The sequence below is a fragment of the Octodon degus genome, unplaced genomic scaffold, assembly GCF_000260255.1.
Source record: "Octodon degus isolate 3935 unplaced genomic scaffold, OctDeg1.0 scaffold00119, whole genome shotgun sequence".
Lineage (NCBI taxonomy): Eukaryota > Metazoa > Chordata > Mammalia > Rodentia > Octodontidae > Octodon > Octodon degus.
Window position 1 is genome coordinate 269707 of NW_004524695.1, and position 13275 is coordinate 282981.

Here is a 13275-nt window from a genome sequence, read left to right on the forward strand (position 1 = left end):
TGGCATGTGGTGCTGGGGGATTGAACCGCGGTCCCTGATGCTTTGCCAAGCTTGTTCTAAGTAGGTGCCTTAGACCACTGAGCCATCTCTCCAGCCCCAAAACTTACCTCTTATACACACATAACAAATCAGAGTCCATTCTGATCAAGTTATAATGGATACTGTAGAGAAAAGGAATTTAAGCTTAAGTTACTGTTGACTGGAAAACAAATCATTACTGTCTGGTGTTAGCTGCCACAGAAACGAGTAATTTTCTCATACTTGCCACCTCTGAAACAGGCATACATATACTGCAGATTTTATGATTTTCAAATATTTTTATTTTTATTTTCAAATATTATTTTTAAAGAGTAGGAATCAAGTTGTTTTTTGTCCCTTCTCATCCCCACTCCCCCCTAGGGTCCTTGTCCTGACCCACGAACGAGTTTTGTTTTGTTTTGTTTTCCATGCTCAACCAGATTGTGGAGCAACTCTCCTTGACAGAGGAGCAACTGTCTTCATTTTGGCTAGGCTTGACCCTACTTCCATGTATTGATTGCTATGTGCTGGCTAGGACTTTTCCTTATTCCTTCAATTGACCTTAAATAATGCCTACTGATCCAGTTGAGGTGCTGAAGATAGTCTTTGAAGACAACAGGTATGTTTCCCCAGACCTCCTGAGTGTGTGAGCCAGGACGAGACAAGATAGCCAATGCTCCATGCTGTCAGCTGGGTTGGAGCCTTGAGATAGAGACTATGACTTTCTGGGGCTCAAAAGATTATACATCAGAGCTGAAGTACAAACCCCAAAACATTAGATACTATCTTTCTTTGGTTGAATTGTTTTTAGGGGAAGTTTACTTTTTGTGTTTTTTGTTTTTTGGGGGTTTTTGGTGCTGAGGACCAATCCCAGGGCTTCCAGCTTGCTAGGCAAGCATTTTATCGCTGAGCCAAATCCCCAGCCCCAAGATACTATCTTCATTATACAGATTACCCTTTCTGTATATCCTTTTCTGTATATTGCTGAGGTGATTTTGGGCCTTCTACCTAGCCCAGCTCAGAGCACTCATCTACTTCCCACCATTTTCATCCTCAAGTCACTCCTTTCTTCATGAATGAATAAAACGCAGGTTTGGTCTTGGGTTGAGGCCTTTGTTCCAGACAGTCATCATCATGGCTAGACTTAGAACCCCTTGGCACCCCACAGCTACAAATATGCCTTAATGTCTTTATTCTCACTGTGGGTTGCACTGGGTATGGTAGGTTCAAATTAACTGGATGGGATTCCAATAACTTATTCATGGGATTATAAATACAAACTTTTTGGGCCTCAACAAGGTCTGGGAAGGATTCTCTGTAACAGATCATAATGTAGAATGCAATTTGCATGGTTTTTAAAGATAAAGAGACCTCCAAATCAAATCTACTCTACATTAGTTTTATGCTTATTCTCTCATGTGTAGTACCGTGGGAAAGCCTTCCTATGGAAATAGATGAGTCATCAAAACAGTGATGTATTATCCTTAAAAATGCAGTTGGTTGTTATCTTTGGATCCAATCAGATGGATTTTTAAAAATGAAAATATGTATATTTCCTCTGGCCTGGGTTCTGGTAAATGACTGATAAAATAGACTGGAAGCTTGAATATGATACTTGTAACCAGTTGGGATCCTCCCTACAAATTCCACAATTAAAGTTTCTGAACAAGACCAAAGTAATTAATGTAGATTCATTTTCTTATTTGAAGCTAATTCTTCTTCATTACTGTCGATCTGTCTCTTCTCGCGCCTGAGGGGGCCTCTCTATACTAAATCTCCCTTTCCAGAATCTTCATCTTTTCTCTACATTTTCATGCTAGCTACATATGAAAATTTCTTCTACCCTGAAACCTCAGGCTCTGCTTTTTGTACAGATTCTGTGATCTATGATAATGAGGTACTCTCACTGTTCAACTTTGTAGCTAAGAGTCTGTAAAAAGCAGAACAAATTGCCTGTGTCTTTTTGTTTCTATTACAATCCACAGAATTTATGGTACTAAAGACAAAAGCCATCTTTTGATTTCTAAACTGAGATCCTCTTCACAAGCACAGATTCGCAGCCAAACAGCCTCTGTGTTAATCTTCATTCTGCCTCTTATCACTTGTATGATCATGCTCAAATTAATCTTTCTGGGCCTCAATTTCCTCATCTATAAAATGGGGTTGTGAGGATTAAACCTCATGTGTATGATCACATGAGTTATATATTGAGTTCTTATAACAATGCCCAGGGACTGGGGATTTGGCTCAGCAGCACAAGTGCCTGTCTGGCAAGTGCAAGGTCCTGAGTTTGATTCTGGGTACCAAAAAGATAAAAAATGAAAAATAAAAAAAAAAAAGTAAAATGATTCCTGGAACACAATTATATACCAGTGGGAGTGAAGCTATGGACTGTGTGCCGCAGCAGGCACACAGAGCCCTCCCTGTTGGCACTCTGTCATCCAAGCTAAGGTTTGACAAGTTATCAATATATATACAACAGCAAAGATCACATTGGTTGGGTGTGATGGTGACACCTGTAATCCAACACTTGGGAGGCTGAGGCAGTAGAATTGCCAGGTATTCAAGGCCATTGTCTTAAAAATAACATCACAGTAAGTGTGCAAAAGCATGCCAAATGCAAACTTTTATCTTTCAATAAAAAGCTGCTTGTACCATTGAAAGCTCAGCTATTAGGTTTAGTTTATTTGTTACAGGGTCTCACTATACAACTTGGGCTTGTCATGATCCTCCTGTCTCAGCCTCCCCAGTGCTGGAATTACAGGCATGTGCCACCCCTTGCGTTTGCTGGGCAGATGCTTAGACCACTAAGCTATCTCCCCAGACCCTATATTTTTCTTTTAAGTCAAAAGATGTTTATGTATTAGTTTTTTTCTCATAAACTAAAACATAGGTTTAACTGCAGGGTTGGCACTTTGTGATAAATAAGTAGGCTTTAGGTTGTGGTTTGAACACCCTATCTCCAGAAAGTTCACCATCACTGGAAACATTATCAAATCACCTTTTGTGTTTAACCTGATTTCTTCCTTACATTTGATACTGCTAACAACTTTTTCATTGAAACTCTCCTCCTTTGACTGCTATATTGTATTTTATGTTCCTCATAATTTGTTGGCTGCACCTTCTTTTTATCCTTGTCATTATGCTTAAAACTAAAAACAGAAGGGGGTGGAGATGGCTCAGTGGAATAAGCGCTTCCCTGGCAAGTGCAAGGGCCTGAGTTCAATCCCCAATTTTGCCCCCCAAAAAACCCCAAACAAAAACAAAAACTAAAAACTAAAAACAGAAAATATATTTTAAAATATTTGAACTTCAGGGATAACTGAACTAGTTTCCTGCTTACCATCCCTGGAATGGCTTCCCATTTCCTACAAGACAAAGTCCACCAACTGAAATTATATCCAAATATTTGCAACTTCTTTCCTGTCTTCCACTCAGTCTCGTCTTCACCCAAGTCCTTGCTTCTATTATTTTAGTTTATGTCTTCTCTTCTAGTCTTTCCTTACTTTGATCAAAGTCTTAACTCTCAAAAGTACCCTATCTCTGGGATCCCAGGATACCTTAAGCAATTTCTATGTATACTATATACTTCTGATGCCTCTGGTTTCTATACTAGTGTGAGGAATGGGACTGAGTCTTATATGCCTTTAGATTCCTAATATCCAGCATACTGAATGAATTACAGGTGCTCAATAAATGTCAGGTGAACACATATAATTAGTACTTTGGGCCAATGCCTCTTGAAACAACAGTCTGAAGAGTTCAACACTAATCTAGACCATCTTAGAAATAAAGCAGGATCAGAATCCTGTTTAATCCCACTACTGAGGCAGCCACAAGTACAGTGGCTGAAGCATCAGCCTGGTATCACACAGTTTACAGTTCAAACACCAGCAGTTCTTAAACATGTGACTTTGGCAAGTCAAATTTGTACATCAATTTCTTTTCAAGACAGTACCACACATCTAATGCCATTTGTGTTGTGGCTGAATGAGACAACTGACGCAAAGTGATTCACACATACCATACACTGAGTTACTAAAAGTTATTAAGTGTCAAGATGACCCTGAATGGAATAGTTTCGCCTCACTTCAGAGTTCTCCTATTAAAACAAACATAAAAATTAATAAGGGCCGGGGAGATGGTTCAGTAGAATAAGCCCTTGCCTGGCAAGTGCAAGGGCCTGAGTTCAATCCCCAGTTCTGCAAAAAAAAAAAAAAAAAAAAAGTACATATTTGGGGCTGGAGAGATGACTCAGTGGTCTAAAGCACCTACTTGGAACAAGCTTGGCAAAGCACAGGGACCGCGGTTCAATCCCCCAGCGCCACATGCCAGCCAGCCCTCCCCCCCCAGTGGGCTGAGCTGGCCACACACACACACACACACACACACACACTAAATCAATGTAAAAAAAAATTAATAAGCCATGACTCCTCTACAGAATTCCAAAAGGACAAACATGATTACTTCTGTACATGCAGCTGTCCTACCCGGTCCCTAATACCAAAACATGGCTCACAGTCCAAGCCCTAGGCTACACTGTACTCTTGTATATTTGATACAGGATAAATTTCCTCTTGATGTCTGGAGGGTTTCCCTCTTTTCTTGAAACAGGGTTTCGCTATGCAGTCCAGACAGGCCTTGAACTATGTAGCCCAGCCTAGCCTCGAATCCATGGCGACCTTCTGCCCTCAACCTCCCAAAAGTGCTTGGGATTACAAGCGCGCACCACCATGCCCGGCAATGTCTGGGGGCTTTAAACCACCCCATCACCATCACCACCACCACTACCCCCCCCCCCCCCGCCCCATTAAGCAAAGAGAATCTATACCATTCACTCTCTAGGAAACCTCAGCCGAGCTGCACCAGTGATTGCTTCCAGCTGATTCCAGCCTTAAACCACAACCAGGAAGACTGAGAACCCTCCAACCCTTTTCCCGAGCTGCTTCCTCCGCCACACGAGGACACCACTACTCTTTCAAAGTACTCCACGCAGCTCACGGGCGAGCACTTCCACTTCCGCGGAGCCTGGGAATCCACCCTCTCTTCCACACAGCCTGAGGTGTTTTTCGAGCATCTATGTGACGCTACTCCTGGACTGAGCGTGAGGAAAGACCATAGGTGTTGGAGACTGCAATGCAAGCTACGTAGCCCGAGGTACAGGCGAGCAGGAGCCTCCTTCCAGCTTGCACCACAAGGCTTTAGCTACGACCGCTCAGAAGGGCAGAAGGCGCCGGGCGCATGCGCCGCCTGGGCCCGCCCCCCTCTCGGCGCCTCGGCCCTCCATTGGCCCGAGGGCTGGGGGTGTAGCTCGTCCTCGCCAGTGTGGCGGTCACGTGGCTCGCGGGGGTGGAGCTGCGCGGCGGCTTCCCAGCTGGACTAAGAGGGTTCGCGTAGCCTCTCTGGTCGGCCCTGAGAGGGCGCGCGGCCTGGCCCCCGCTGAACAGCGTTAGGGAGTTGCTTCGAGTTCTCGTCGGCTTTCCGACTCGCTTTCCTTCCCCTCTGGAAGCCGAGCCTTCAGGCCCTTTGCTGCTGCGTCTACGGCCGCTCGCAAGCTGGGATTCGAGTGTCCGCGAATAACCGGAAGTGCCGCTCGCAGGCCGAGGGGCGGCTCCGGGGCTGCCGGGTGAGAGCCGCTGGCCGGGTCGGGGGCGGGGTGGCCGTGGGGGAGGGGGCGAGGAATGGGGCGCAGCCCGCCCCTCCCTGCCTAGACGCGGGGCGGTAGGGCGATCGCTGAAAAGTTGAAGACCCTTTAAGCAGGACAGTTTCTGAAGATTATAATACACACTTGTCTTAAGCCAGACATAGCTTTAACATTCATGGGGCAAACCCACAGATATTGAATAAATCCCCAGTCGTTAGTGCGAAGGTTAGTTGTTTTGCAATAGAATCTGTTTGCACAATTTGGTTCGTTTAATCATTTAATAACATATTTCTTTTGGGAGGTCTGGAATATCCATAACTTTGTATTGTATATACATAACCCTTGCACCTCAAGGTTTATAGTGTTGGCAGAATGAATTTTTTGCTTTAGAAATTAGGATAATACGAAGAAAATTAGAAAAAAAATCAAATAACGAAGAAAAACAAGGCCTAGGGCTATATGAGAAAGTTACAGTTTGTCATTATCCAGAAGGGTTTTTGATACTTTGTGTAGAGCAGGTCAGGAAGGAACTTTTTGACAGTTCTGGCAAGAGAAAGAATGTAAACAAAGATGAAAAGAGGTAAGGTATGTTTGAAGAGTGCTGACCAGACTGGAGTTAATAGGAACGATATTTAAATGGAAAAGTCTATGTTTAAAAATTGTAAATTTCACAAAGTTATCTGCATTGCTGATTTTTTTTTTTTTTTTCTAGGAGAGGGAAGAATTAAGTGTTGTGAATAGTTCAGAAGAGACTTTTTGGAGCAGAAAGAGAAGGCTGTCAAGTCTTTTGTGTTTCGGTAAGTAACTCTAGGCTCTGTGTTTCTGTAGACATGTAGATTTGGAAAGGAGCAGACCAGGAAGGAATGGGAAAGGATACATGGCAAAGTAACAACTAAAATGGCAGATTACTGGGCCCTAGTCTGCCAATTTAAGTCTATTTTCTACTCAGTTCCAGCATACTTGCTTATTCATGATAAGCTTGCAATAATTGCTCCTTGATTTATTTCCTGCACAAAGAACACTGCATGCCCACTGCTTATGCAAGCTCTACTACACTCGGAAGATAGATATTAAACTCTGGCTGTCATACTTTAACTAGCTGTGAGTTCTTGAGTGGTTAGCTAACTGCTATAAATAGCAGATTTTCTATCTGTTAAGTGCAAACACTTGATATTAATATATATTTTACGGGGCTGTTGAGAGAATAGAATGGTCATGAGAGAATCCCCATAGTCAATGAAAAATAAGGTAATCCTAATCTAGGCTCTGTGCAGTGAACATTATACAAACTTAGGTAGACCTGACTGCTATGGAGGTAAAGTGACATAAGGTGAGCTATCTTAGAGAAAGTAGGGTGTCATTTTTGAGGAAGTAATTTTAAGACAGACTTGAATCAAAGGGGCGAGGTGTTTGGATGGGCGGAAGGAGCAAGTGCAAAATCTTTGAGGTGGTCTTTGAGGCTGAAGGTGAGCGAAGCTACCACATTAGACAGGACAGTAAAATCTTTGGATTTTATTCCAGAATGTGATAGGAACAGACTATTTTAAACTCCAGAAGTGTGGTTTGACAACCAGATTATATCTTATTTTCCAAGTGCCAACATCTAAAAGACTTAGACATGGATGATTTTCTCAACTGAAAAATTTTAGTGCAACCATTTTGGTGCAACATAATTTTTTTTTTTTAAAGGCAAATATACCTTATCCTTTAGGACAAATATGATAGCTTTAGGCAATAATCTGATTAATTTACCAAGCTATGAGCTAACTCGGAATGCTTTATTTCCTCTGTATTCTGTTTTTGAGATTAGCAGTAATACACATTTTAAGAGAATGGTGCTTAACACCCAAAATCAGCACTCGGGAGGTTGAGGCAAGAGTATTGCCGTGAGTTCAATGAACTACATAGTAAAGCACTGTCTCAAAAAAGAAAATTCACTTAACATTGTTAGTACAGTTATCAGAGTTAGGAAATGAACATTCAAAGTGTATTATAATCTGCAGACACTTCAAATTTAGCCAGTTATTCCACTAATGTCTTTTATAGTAAAAGGGGAAAAAAGGAGTTTTGTGGTCATTTTATCAAATTATAGTGTCTCCTTTACTGAGGAACATACTTTCCGGTTTCTCTTTTGATTTTGAAAAATGTACACCATTTGGTAGTATTTCCCTTGGTTTGGATTTATCTGCTATTTGCTCGTCAACCTGCTTTCAAATGGTTGCCTCTTTTGGCAAAGTACCCAAAGGATGTGATGTCAGAAAACGTGATGTTGCTTTATCTCAGTACTGGTGATGTTAACTGTGATCTCTTGGTTACTCTCTTAAGTCCTTACAATCATTAAATATCTAGGATATCTCTGTCATGATGGTCATAAAACATTTTACTAGCTAGTTTTTGCCCAATTTTTAAAAATTTGACTTAATTTTTTTAAAAAAATTTTAATTCCATCTTTTTTCACATGTAATCATTGACTTTTCTAATATAAGAAAACATTTTTTTCCCTTTTATTCTGTAGTGAGTACAAAGTCTTGGATTCTTATCATGTTAATATATTTTATTTATTTTGATCTGCTTATTTAAGATTTGTACAATGGCAGCTCCATCCTAATTCTCAGATCATTTTAGCATACTATCACTAGTTCACAGTTATTCTTTACTTTCTTCACAATAGCAGTGTTCTAGGCACATTCTATAGTTTTTAAACCATATAATCACCTTTTCCTCTAAGAACTTTCAATTCCTCTCGATGGAGAATGGTACTTAACACCGAAAATCATGGTGTCTGTTGTGCTTATTAGTACACAATTTCATTTCTGTGACATCTCATCAAATGTTATTAGAAAAACATTCACACACACTTCTATTTTCTATATAGAGAGAGAAGGACAGAAGGGGGGCCCAAGCGGGTTGTCCCCAGGATCCCTACATATGTTTTAAATCCTGACGTCCAGTTAAACAGTACAGAATCATTATAACATTTTTTTTTTTATATATTTGCGATTGTGCAGCAGTGGGAAATCTAGGTGCCATAATCCATAGCACATATACCTGTTTGTTCAATTCTAGAGTACATTCTTACCACCATGGGGCAGGGGGTGGGAGGGATAGAAGGTATGGTGACACAAGCCTATAATCCCAGGTACCTGGAAGGCTGAAACAGGAAGACTGCAAGTAAGAGGCAGCATCTTAGTTCCCAGTACTAGGAGGGAAAAAAATCAAAAACTGTTCAGAGTTTAATCACTATTTGTAGTTCTTTTTATCTATTAGTGTAATCACAATACTGTGTTAAAAAGTTTAGTTCTTTTTCCTCTTGTGAGATTATGTTATACATTTAAAGCATAAGCTTGATTTTTGTTTGGACTGCATTTTATAGTTTTTGCTCCCATTTTGCCTGTCTTCAATTTTTTCATTTACTAAATATGTAAAAATGTGATACACTTCTAAAAGTAAAAATTTGTGTATATATAAAAATGTTTTTAAAGAAGTAGGACTTTTTTTTTTCTTCATTTTTATATTCCAATTCCATTTTCTTGTCTTTTAATCCCATTTTTACCTACTGTGTGATAATTAAACCTACTATTTTATCTTTCTTAATTTATTTTTGGCCAAATGGATAGTCATATTTTAATTTCTACTTTCTTATACAAAACAGCTTTTCTTTAAACACTCTGTTCTGGAAATCACTTTATATTAGTTCATAAAGCTTTTCTTTATTCTTTCTTTTTGTTTTTTGAGACAGGGTTTTGATATGTAGTTCAGATTGGCCTTGAACTCACCATGTAGCCCAGGCTGGCCTCAAACTCAAAGCAGCCCTCCTGACTCAGCTTCCCAATTACTGGGATTACAGGCATGAGCCACCAGCACAGCTCTCTTCATTCTCTTTTTTGGTGGATATGCTATTGCTTATTCCATCACTTTCTTTTTTTGGTGTGTGGGGCAGTTGTGACAAGGTCTCACTGTGTAATGCAGGGTGGCCTTGAACTTGATTATATAAGCCTATGCATGCCTCAGACTCAGGGATAATCATCTGCCTCAGCCTCACAAGTGCTAGGATTATAGAAATGTGCCACCACACTTGGCTGAACCACTTTCTTAACATAAGGATACTTAAGTTATTTTAAATATTTTCCAATTAGAAATACTGATGCAATGAATAACTTTACATATGAATATTTTCATAGTGTTGAAGTATCTTTAGAGTCACTTTCTAGGAATAACATTGCTGAGGCAAGTATAAGTATATATCTTGCTGGGGTTTGTAGTACTTTGTTCCTACTCAGAGGTCATACCAATTTGCATTCCTTCCAACAACATGAGTACTATATATTTTTTTCCTTAATAATCTTGGGCTTTTTGTTTTTATTTATTTCTTTATTTATTTTGGCACTGGGAATTGAATTTAGAACCTTGCACTTAATTTGAAAATTATAAATGCATTTATCCTGTAAAAAAAAAAAAAGAACCTTGCACTTTCCAGGCAGACAAGCAGATCTGTCACTGAGCTGGTCTCCCTGGCCCTTTCCATATAATCTTTTTTTTTTTTTAATGAGGCAGGTGTGTATGCCACTGAACTGTCTCCCCAGCCCAGAGAATTTTCTAATTTAAGGCACTGATTTTATGATAAAAAATGCAAATTGTGTCATGTTAAAAGATGGTATCTACATGAGTCATTTGGGGATAGGTATAGATGTTAGTTGAGTTCTTGAAGCACCTATGGAGGTAGCTGTGTGATTTCTCTATAGATGTGTGAATATGGGGTATTAATGAGTTAGTTTCCTAATAGAGTGTCCTTATAGTGAAACAAACTTGCATTCCTTGAATAAATCCCACCTTGTCATTGTATATTATGTCCTTGATACAGTATTGATTTTTGTTAGTATTTCTCCCATTGATCATGATACTAGGCTATGAATTTTATGTTCTTTATCAGGATTATCACTGGTTTTTTTTGTTTCCTTTCAGTTTTCTGAAAAACATGTTGAACAATTGGGCTTATTTGGTCTTTGTAGTTTTGTTAGTATTACCTTGTGAAATAATCTGGGCCCTTTAAGTTTTTCAGAGTTTGGGCCCAGATTATAGCTTGGTGGCACAGCACCTGCCCAGCAAGTACAAGGTCCTGAGTTTAATTCGTGGTACCAAAAAAAAAAAAAAAAAAAAAGCAGGATTTTGAATTAATTTTTTTTTTCCCTAGGCCAACCAAATAGCTCAGCACATTAAAGCACCTGCAAACAGGCACAGGGGCCAGGGGATCTGTCCCCAAGCCTGCCATGCCGGCCCCACCCCCGGGGTGTGCTAAGACATTTGAGACTAGGTGTGGTGGCATACCCCTATAATCCCAGCTGTTGGGAGGCTGTGGGGGGGGGGTCCGATCTAGTAGTGAGACCCTGAACACCCTGTAAACCTTTCCCTAAGATACAAAAACAAAAAAAAATTATTTTTCTAGTTCATTGACTTCTACCTTGAGCTTTATGTTCAAATTGTTAGTCATATTGGTTGGTTTAGAATCATGATATTTTGTACACAATAGAATTTAAGGGATCACCTTAAGAAAACTCATCTGTTCTTTTTTTCTTGGGGGGTGGGAGGAAGCTCAGCCACCCCTGGGGGGCGTTGGTGTGGCATGTTGTGCCCGGGATCGAACTGCAGTCCCTATACTTGCCTAAGCAGACAATTTAGTATGTTGAGCTATGTTGCCGGCCCTCATCTACTATTTTTAAGGAAACTGCCCTTTATTCATTATTAGGTCCTTTGTATGTAAATTATCTAGTGCTAAGTCCTCTCATTTATGGCATCTTGCCCTGTTGTTCTTGTGTTTTACAGAATGCTGTCCACCTTGAGAAATCAGATTATAGGACCATGATATAAATGCTGCTTTTCTTTTATTTAGATTCTGGGTAAGCTATGATTACTCCAGGATTTTGAAATGTATCTCTCTTTTCTCAGCATACATCTCATCAGAATAGCTCCCATCCCAGTGGCATTTTAGTTGTGTGTGTGTGTGTGGTTTTTGTTTTTGTTTTTGTTTTTGTTTTTACTAGTTAAGGAGAGAAATACAATTTCAATGAAAATTCATTTTTCCATTCTTTACACTTACTACATGCCAACAATGTGCCAACATTACTCTAGAATCTTAGCATCAGTTTATATATCCTCTGTTGTCTTCCTCTCACTAACCAAGAACCAGTCCTAGGCACTTGGCTCTGTAAATTCAGGGGTTTTTTGTTTGTTTGTTTTTGTTTTGTTTTGCCACCTCAGCTAGCCCTGAGGGTGGGGCTGGGATGGCATGTGATGTTGGGGATTGAACTATGGTCCCCTGAGCCTGCCTAAACTTATCTAAGCAGGTGCTTTAGACAGTTGAGCTATCTTGTTGGCCCTGTAAACTCAGTTTAATAGAAGAAAAGAAGAATGTTGTCTTTGGTACTTAAGGTTTTATGGTATTGTGATAGGGAAAAGGAATGCACTTGGGACTTAATATGTTGTATATTGTTAGTGATTTTTCTGATTAATATTTCTTAAAATGCACATGGTGCAGCATTAAGGTGATGTTTTCCATGGATATCTGGCATTGTAGGCAGTTCCTTAAAATCCACAGAGCAGGTAGGCCAGTCAACAAGGTAGACTCTGACTCAGCATCTTGGTAATAGAAAGTATTCATCCACTTACATCTTAGGGATAGACACATGCTAACTTTTGAAGTATTTTATTGCATAACAAAGATTTATTGGATGGATCAGGTTAGTGTACTTTTGTCCAAAGATACTCATTATCAAATGAGCAAATGAAAATAGTTTTTCAGTCTTAAGGAATGATACAATACCATGCATGTCATCTGAAAGCTATCATTTAGACCAAAAAATTTATCGGGTACTGTGCACTAACTTATAAAGACATGATAGAGTATTTGAAATCTAAGGTACATCTGTTGTTTAGTACAATATGCCAAGTGTCACATTTAGATTCTTTTGATCAACTGAGATGGTGATATATTGTGTCTTCTGGAGCTGTATGGGTGGGTCAGCTGGGTTGAAGGTATATTTTAATATAGAATAGGATAACCAAAGAAGTGCTCAAAAAGAATGTGACAGTTGAGCAAAGATGTGAGCTGAGGGAGAGAACCTTGAAGATAACTAGAGGAAAAGCCCTTCAGCCATGGAGAAAAAGTGAGGAACAGGTCTCTCTTGTTTGAAAAACAGCAAAAACCGAGGGTCATAAGTACAAGTATAGGGGAAGAGTAGGGAAAGTTATAGTGGTCACAGTGGGTGTCAGATTTTTTAGGAGCTTGTAGTTTGTAGCAAGTTTTGGTGGAGTAGTGACAGTGAATGAATGGAAAATATTCCAGAAGCCTTTTTGAGACAAGAGTTGGAGACACTAAGTAGATTGATTTCTTTTGAGGACATGTAATATAAAGAGTAATACTAGCTTGATGGTAGGACAATTGAGAGATGTTTCTTGTGGGTTAGACTTGATTTTTTTAGAAGAAAGATAAACAGCATGCTAAATAGAATAAATGCATAGTGGCAGAGAAAACGGTAGAGTTGTGGAGTGATATCCCTGTGAAGAAAGGAGATAGAATCCAGTATGTAAGTGGTAACAGTGCCTTTTATTTATTTATT

The 13275-nt window shown here is 39.7% G+C and overlaps 1 protein-coding gene across 1 annotated transcript in view; it reads left to right on the top strand.

Moving 5' to 3' along the window:
* Positions 1-5387: 5387 nt before the first annotated feature.
* The window catches only part of Znf322 (zinc finger protein 322), an 18864-nt gene continuing 10976 nt past the window's right edge, over positions 5388-13275 (top strand). The window contains 2 exon segments of the mRNA XM_023700001.1: positions 5388-5644; positions 6375-6459. The gene's annotated coding sequence lies outside the window, so the exon portion shown is untranslated.